The sequence below is a fragment of the Coffea eugenioides genome, chromosome 6, assembly GCF_003713205.1.
Source record: "Coffea eugenioides isolate CCC68of chromosome 6, Ceug_1.0, whole genome shotgun sequence".
Taxonomy (NCBI): domain Eukaryota; kingdom Viridiplantae; phylum Streptophyta; class Magnoliopsida; order Gentianales; family Rubiaceae; genus Coffea; species Coffea eugenioides.
In genome coordinates, this window is record NC_040040.1 from 15,914,932 (window position 1) to 15,924,467 (window position 9,536).

The window sequence follows — 9,536 nt, forward strand, 5'->3', positions numbered from 1 at the left end:
ATAATTGACATAGAGGACTTGAATATATATTTGAGGGAGAACATAAATTGTTCTTTTCCATATGAGCAAAAATTGTAATTGACATAGTGAACTTGAAATCGAAAGAGAGATTGGATATGTTCAATACATGTGTTAAGATAAGATGTTGTCACTCAATCAGAAGTTGAGATAAAAATCGATGATAATTAACGAATATTCAATAGGATGTTCATTCAATACCATTTTCTAAACTTTCAATTTTATCCTTAGGGAAAAACTTTTAATTTTTGCTCTAATTGTTTAATCACATTTTGCCAATATAACTACCCTAAGTATTGTAATTACCAAATTATTATAACCTTATGAACCAAAATTCTTCAATAAATTATTGTGAAAAATAAAATTTTTATAAAATTAATTCCTTTTAATTATTTATGTATATAATTACTCATCTACGTGAACTAACAATTAAATTTAATTCTTAAGATTGGAGTACACATAAATACATTTATGGGCTTTTAACTTACCAAAATTACCCTTCAAATTTTGTCCTTTGCCAGTTTGGCTTGGGAGCTGCTCCCTTATGTATACAATTACTCATCTACGCGAACTAACAATTAAATCTAATCCTTGAGATTAGAGTACACATAAATACATTTATGGGCTTTTAACTTACCAAAATTGCCCTTCAAATTTTGTCCTTCGCCAATTTGGCCTGGGAGCTGCTCCCCAGCTGATGTCAATTATTGGATAATCCAACAAACCCAATTAACCCATTTAGAATTATTTTCTCCCAAGTCTCTTCTTTTTCCCCACCTCTTTTTTTTCAAAATTTTCATTTTGTCATGATCTTAACTAATTTTGTTTCATTATTATTATTATTATTGTTGGTTTTATTTTATTATTTTATTTTCTCTTAGTTTGTTAACTTGCTCATTTTTTAGCATTACCCATTTATGATAAGTTTTAGCCTCTTTTTTATATTCTTAGTATTCAATTATTAAATAATATGTAATTTTGTGACATAGAGTATAAATGAAAAAAAATTAGAAATTAGGCTTATTGAGCATTATAAGTAAATATTTAAAACTAATGATGGGTACAAAGAGTGGTATAAATTGATAATTTAGTTTGCAAAAATGAATTTAAATGAGTTTATAAAAAGTTAAAATAAATGGGTTATAAATGGGTAATTAGGTTATCCATTTCATTTTTTGATTTATCCATTTATACTCATTTAATTAAATGGGTATAAATGAGTTGACTCACTTATACCCATTACCCATTTTACCCAATCCAAACCCACCCAAGTCATCCATTTTGACACCTCTAGATGGAACCAGGAAATTTCGAGTGAATTAATGACTTTCTTGCATCAAAACCTGAGTTTTGTTATTAGTTATTACTGACAAGGTGTTTAACATACCAGTCCAGTTTTCAGAGTTACTATCCCGAGTTCAACATGCCATGTTGGTACCAGCTGGGTTATGGTTATGAAATTGGTTTCTTGTTAATTATTATTACAAAAAATATTTATAATTGGAAAAGATTCAATTCTTGCATACTGAATAATAAATATTTATAGGAAAAATCGTTTAAAATGTCTTTCACATTTCATTAAATGAAATAGTATTTTTCTTAAAGAAAAAAGAAAAAGTTGGTTAAATTATATTAAAAAAGAATTAAAAAGGATAAATGCAATAAAGGAAAAATGCTTTTGAACCAATAAATAGAATTAAAAAATTAAATGACAAAAATTGGATAAATTACTTTAAACAAAATAGAAAAAAAGACCACTTTAAAATGTCTTTCGAATTCCCAAAGAGGTAAAGACGTCATTTTAAAATAATTGGGGATGTTGCATTGGGTCAAAAAAATCTCACGGATGCTCGAACTGAAGACACGAAAGCAGCATCTTTATTCCTTGAGATTGGAGTACACATAAATACATTTATGGGCTTTTAACTTACCAAGGGTAAATGCAATAAAGAAAAATTGCTTTTGAACTAATGAACAGAATTTAAAAAAATGAATGGCAAAAATTGGATAAATTACTTTAAAAAAATGGGAAAAAAAAGAAGAAGGGACAGCAAATGTGAAGATTGTGTAAATGTAGATACATTTTAGTATAATAGAATACTTAGTGAATGTAGGTGCATTGTTATCTATACTATATATAAAGTTTGAGGAAGGAATTTGGAGTTAACATTTTATGAACTTTTTTTATCCTTATAAAAACTAATTTTACTTTAACTATCTATAACTACTCATTGATGCTTTTACTTCTAACTACTTAAGTATATGTTTTTAACATAACTACCCGTAAATATTATAACTACTAATATAAATTATTTTATGAAAATTATTTAAAACATTAAAGTTTGTTTCAATAATAAAAATTTTATTTAAAATATATTATCATAAATATTATCTATTTTTTGATTGCACGCACATTATGAAAAACGAAGCTGAATATGATTAATAGTCCTAGGATTAATAGTCCTATGATTAATAGTCCTTAAATCAATAGGACTAAATGCGCTTAATCAATAGTCCCAAGATTATTGCATTGACCAATTTTTCCAAATCTTCCCGCTAATGCCCGCAACTTGTTTCCCGCCAATCAAGCATGGGGAGCTACTCCGGAATTAATGATAATTTTTGGGTGCATACAAATATCCATAAGTTGTTGAGGGCATACATGTTATTTATCCTAAAAGTACAATGGACATGGTGAAACTTCTTCTACCAGGTTCCGGTCACTACTTTTGATAACCTTTCTTGACCCAGGCCCACGGTGCTGTGTTGTCCTAATTTCCTTTGCTCTTCCCACCGTGCATAGGCAGGTCAGCTTTCCACCATAGACGGAACCATGAATTAAAGATGTTGGAACCATGGAAAGAAACAACGAAAACTAATTTCGAAAAACTCCCTCTCTTTGCTCCTTGGGAAAGAAACAACCCTGTGAAAAAAAAAAAGGCTAAGTTATAGATGGGCATGTAGTATGCTATGTTTCTTGAGATTAACAACTTACAGAACAAATTGACACGACAGAGAAAAGTGAAGGACTTGATTCTTATTTCCTCCATAGTTTAGGAATTTTTTATACACTTTTATCACAAAGGGAAGAGATGTTATTTTGAAGAAATTTTAAGTTTTTCTTTGAAGAAGCGTATTGAGAGCTATTGGAGTTTAAAAACTATTTCATCCACTTTGGTACTCAAGTGAGAATAATGTTTGAACATCTCTCTCGCTCTGTTTTTTTTTTCCCCTTGAAGAGGATCAATAGTGGTTTTTTACTCGATTATAGGTAAAACGTCTAATCAACTAGATTACGCTTCATTGTCGTTTAAACATCTCAACGTCAACCAAACCTACTTACCCTTCATCAATTCCATTAATGCCTATGATATTTTTGTGTAGAGTCTCCATAATTTTGGCTTGAAAACTTTGAGGGTATTTGAATACTTATTATTTAAAAAATTTATTTATCATAACACAATAATTGATGTGATGCATGTGAGACAAAAATAATTAAAAAAATAAAAAAAATATTGTTAGAAAATGTGTTTATGATGCAATGCAAGTCAAATAAAATTTTCAAATAATGAGATATCCAAACATTATTGTCATTGAACTTCATTGAAACAGAAATTTCAGAATGCTTAGAATCTAAATATCACTTTTTGCCTTCTAATAAACGGGGTTTGTGAGTATCATTTCATTATGTCACATGGTTGTTGACCTTAATTTCGTTGATGCAAGTAATCTTCAAAATCCCCATAATAGTTCAGTTCGAGCTCCTCTTTCAAAATTCTAGCCCCACATTCGAGCTAACTTTTAATTTATGAAACTATATCTCTCTTGTCAAAGAAGATTGTGTAATCTTTGGTGCAAATTTCTATAGTAAGGGAATGTTGTCTGCATATTTTGCTTAGGGATCGGTTTTACGTGCAGGCTTGGTATTAGGTGAGTTGTCTACATGCATGGTGGCGCCCAGTGCAACCCACCTCTTTGTTCTATTACTGATAATAATATAGATAGCAGAATTAGACTGAATGCCTAAACCAACAGTTTTAACAAAAATAAGTTTTAAAGTTTACTTAAACTATTGGTATAAACAATACAGTTTGGCTAACGAATGTCCAATCGACATCTGTTAAGAAAAGTTTTAGGTATTAATTTTTTCAAAAAGTGCAGTTAATTTAAGAAATTGTCTAAATGAAGAGGTGTAATCATTGAATTGTGACTGTGTATTCATATGCTAAATTGGATATAATTTAGATGTATTAATGGGTGCCTCTAAACACTATTGCAGAATGATTGGGTCCTGCTACAGAAATCAACAGCTAAATTTGTTCAAGGAAACAAGATAATAATAATAGTTTGAAGTGGTATACTTCGGGCATCTTTTTCTGACTCAATATTAGGGGTGGCAATTCGGGTCCAAATCAGGCTGACCCGACCCGTCAGAAAATCTATTGACCCGAACCCGACCCGTCAACCCGTGACGGGTCAAATATACTGACTCGAACCCGAAAATTTCAGGTTGACGGGTTGGCGGGTCGACCCGAAATGACCCGAAATTTAATTTTAATTTATTAATTTATCACTGTAATTTCTAATAAAATTAATTTTTCACAAAACTAATTACATAATCAAGTAATAAAAATTTAAATAAATAATTCCAAACCAAATCTAAAATAAATTAAACACCGTAAAAGTGTTTTATCCCAAACAAAATATAAAATAAATTAAAACAGTATAAAAGTAAAATATAATATAATATATTATTTGTCCAAATATAATAATTTCAACTTCACACAAATTAAATAAATTCATTTAGGATTAAGTAATTAATGCCTTTGAAAAACAGAATAACTTAGTTTAGTTAGATAAAATTATTTTTATGTTTATTAAATTATTTTTAATTCGTAAACGGGTCATATCGGGTCACCACGGGTTGACCCGAAATCGACCTGTTTTCTTTTCGGGTTCATCGGGTTCAACCCGATTCTGACCCGAATTCCCGAAATCTCAACCCAAACCCATTAATTTCGTGTTAAATTCGTGTCGTATTTTCAGGTCGTGTCGAAAATTGCCACTCCTACTCAATATGGCTAATTGGCTATTAAGTAGCTGGACACTCATTTCAATCTTTGAAGGTAAACTAAAACAGCTATTTGGAAAGTGATGGGAAGCTAGAGGGCCTAGTCCAAGCCTTGCAAATACATGATTGATTTCCTTTCTTGGAACCAAATCACTATTATTATATGTAAATTAACAAGAAGTCATTTATTGGGTCTAATTTTTTTATTGTTGATCTAGCAAAAGCAATCTCACCCTGAAAGAATAATTTTAGAAGATAAGTCCATTTGGATTAGATGTTTTTTAGAGTATTTTTGAAAAATTTTACTGTAACAGAGTTTTTATAGTATATTTTGAGATATTTTTAAAAAATATTTTAGGATATTTAAGAGTAGAAGAGTTTTTAGAATATTTTTTGGGATATTTTTTAAACATTAAAAAAATTTAGATTATTTTTTAGAGTACCATTTAAAAACTTTAAAAATTTTTGAAAAACTCAACAATCCAAACAATCCCAGCAGAGAAAACACAACCGCCAAGTAGTCTCCAAGAAGACAAAAGGATTCCTATAGACGTTACAACTTACAGGTGGTTGGTTGACAGCTTTTTCTTTTCATCATTTTATTTATGGAAGTTGATAGAAAGTGTGGAAAAAGATACTTCAGCTATGGAGCCTAAAAGAACAACAGCTAATTTCAACTAAGCCCTCACTAGAAATATATAGTACTAACTTTTCCCAAAATTAAAATGTTAAAAATGGATCAGAAGTGGTGCATTGGACTCAGTTGCCTTTAAAAAAGTAAAATAGTAAAGGAAAAGGTAAGAAGAAAGGTACTTCTCATTTCATTGGTAACTAAATGATATATAAACTGTGGACTTTTTGACTTAGTTTGTGTCATCAAAGTGAGGAGAAAGTTAAAAAGGGTGAATCAATTCTGTTTGACAATCATCTCATAATTTAATCCATGAGAAAAATATACCGTCTTTTAGCAAAGGGAAAAAGAGGAAAAAGTAAGTCAAATAAAGGGTTTTTTACCTCCCAGTTAAAGATAAGCTAACCCCTCAGTTTATAGGGTTCTGAATTCTGAAATCTGAACTGTAAAAGGAGGGAAAACGAGAGGGAAAATTATAGCTATTAGCGCAAAATATAAGGCAGGAGAATGCAAATGAATACTTGTAATGAATGAAGCCACAGTAGAATTGCATATAAAAGCATATAATGCAGCGCTGAATACTACATGGTAGTCTTTCAACAAGAGACAAACGTACAATCCATTTTGTTGGCTTTAAATACCTCATGTGATGATAGGTACTAATGAGATGAATCTGATGCAATCAAGACAGAATACATCTTAATCACAAAGGGTGTGAATTGAGTTAAAGATCGATGAACCTCCCTTATTGATCAACACCCTATACATGAAACTGCGTTTGCAGCTTTTTGCAGTTCGATGTCAAAACAACGTTCTGTGTATGTATTATCATGATAGTCCCTGTATTCCTCCGTAGCTTTCAATTTGGTCATTGAATTAATGGAATTGTTTAGTCCAGCAAACGATGTGTGGTCATTTTCGCTGTTATTTAAATGGTGCTCCACCAAATTGCCTGTCGTGCATTTATTTTAGATCAGAAATTTCGAATCATAATTAAGTTGAGTAAGTGATGGGATTTCTTTGCATCATTAACATTCTAGTTCTATAAAAATAAAGCAAGGAATCATCCTGACATCAAATTGGATCAGGGTCCTCTAAGTTGAGTACTGTTCTATTCAAACTGGATCGTATAATTTTTAATTAATAGATTTGGTGTAAACTTGTTACAGTTTTGATGTGATATTAACTTAATTGTACGAGATAACAAATTCAAGTTTACGTCCAAATTATACGAGTTTACAGCAAAAGTGGTAAAAAAAATCCATCAATCGGATTGAGCTGGACGAAATTCAGCTGTATTGATTCGCCTGACATTATTCAATCATCAAAAGGTCTTTATACAATCTTAAACCTTCCTGTAAATTAAACTTCATCGCTGTAACGTATAAAACAAAAAGAAAAGAGAAAGAAGAAGAAAGTTTGTTTATCTCTTCGTCTTATGTTGGAAGAGTTCAACCAGATTAATCAATCAAGCATTGGATAGTCATTATTTGAGGATAGCAAGAGCATCAAACTATCCGAGTTATGAACGGTCTCTTTCGTAGAAATCTGTTAGCAAGTTGTCATGCTTGGATTGCTTGTTTCCGTCGGAAAATATTGTCGTTTTCCGTGATCACATTTTCCTATCACCTTTTTCCCTCACATATATCAAATCGCTACATTAATTTTTCCATGAAAAATGATGGAAAATGCAATCCAAACACAACAGATTTCCTTGGCTATCCAAAAAAAAAATAAATTATAATAATAAAATTAAAGTTCCTATTCAAGGCATTTGGTGATTGGACTAACCTTAGGCAATTAAACGAATGAAAATTTAGGCATTTTGCAACTAATTGAATGCTTAGGGAATACAACACGTACGATTGTGCAATGTACTTAAATTGTTGATTATGACATGCTGTATCTTTCATTCATCATGCATGCATGGCCCTCTTGATAGCTCTAGATTCTCTGTTCTATATATCTTCTCCTATATTTACCCTACATGGTCCATGCTGTTTTTCATTTTTGTTTTCTTACTACAGTCCTAAGCATTGTAAAAGGGATAGAATACTACTATTCTTTGCTTTCATTCATTTAAAAGTTGAACAGCCTTTCATTTGGAAAAATCTCTACAATAAAACCTGGGGAACATTAAGTTAAAAGACAGGAAAAAGGGCATAGAGATGATCAGGGGGAACTTCATTGTGGGTAGGTAACTATAGAATTTTCGTCCGTTTGCATTGTCTGTTTTTTCAAAAACAAGTTTTTCAAATATAATACTACAGTAATACACAATAATTCAAAAAATATCTCATCCATACAATATATCCAATATTTTAAAAAAATTTTATAGTAAAATTTTTTCATATACATTGCTACGGTAAATTTTTTCAAAAACAGCTAATCCAAACAGTTTCGTGAACACGCTTTTCAATTCTTTTTATCTCACTTACATTAAATAAATAGTCTATAAAAATTCCAACAATAGCAATCCAAACGGATTCGAATCATTTTCTGTGTATTTTAGTGGATGAAAAAACATGCAGATTCACCTTCATTTTCAAGCCCCTCGTTTTCTCCCCTAATGCTTTTGCCTTTTGCAGTGGTAGAGTACAAAGTTGGACCGCATTTGGTTGGTCCAATATGTTTGATCAAATTTAGAAACTGATGGGTGTATAATTTACTAGATTTCAGACTTGAGATTATATTTTGCCAAAAACAATAAAATTTAGGCCCGAGAATAATCAAAAGAAAAGAAGAATACGTATCAAATCGCAAATTAAAGGCTCGCGCGAGGCTAGGGAATAAAAAATTGCTGTCGCGTTTTCAGACTTTTGCATTAGTCTTTTCTAATCCTTGGTTTGTGATACTAAACACTAATACATTCTTTTTAAGAAAAAAAAAAATTAGAAAAGAAGTAGCTCTTGTACTTTTTATTACCGTGGTCACAAAATTACGTAAACAAGTTCCTCAAGAACTGTAATCATAGATTAGACTCCCATTTTTTTACTACTGCTTTCTTTTCCCAAATTTGGAATATGCCAAAGGTTTTGCTGTTAAACATGTAGCAAACACTCAACAAATTATTCAATTATATATCCCCAGTCTCCCCCCACCTCCCTACCTTGACCCGTTGCCTTTTGTTCCATCCTTTTGGCACAGGTCTCTCGTGAACATGTCTTTATTCAACCTGCATCTCGCACCCTCAATTTGAAGGAAGGAATATCAACTATCAAGGATAAGGAGTACGACCCATTTGTTTGACGACAGTTTTCGAAAAATTGAGAAAAAAAAAAAAAAATCTACCTTATACATGACGAGATAGGACTTGGTTGCAAAATTTGTTTTATTTAAGTAAATAATAATGGGTTTCTTTGGATAAAGTATTAGTTGGAATAATTGCTGTTACACTTTTTGTGATATGATGTATGTGAGATAAAAATGTGGGTTAGAAAATGTGTTTATGATGCAAGCGAAATATTATTTGGGATAATATGTTTTGGATTAATTGGTGTAGCATGTTTTTAAATTTTTTTTTTAATATCCAATAGGGGAGTGATGAGATTTTAGAAGTTGGAAGGACACATGGGAATTGGCTTTGAGTAAGGAGAGATTAGAATCTAAGAACTCTAATTTCTACGCTTCAACTTTAACTATTTAGACTAAAACTTTATCGACTGATGTAACGTACAATTACTAATATTTTAAGTCAATTCCTTGTTAGGTTAAACTAAATTCTGTTAATGCCTAAATCAAACTCTGACTGTATTTCATAATTTGCAAGATGATGATTGGAGACGCATGCATAAGAGCATATTACTTTTGGCACGG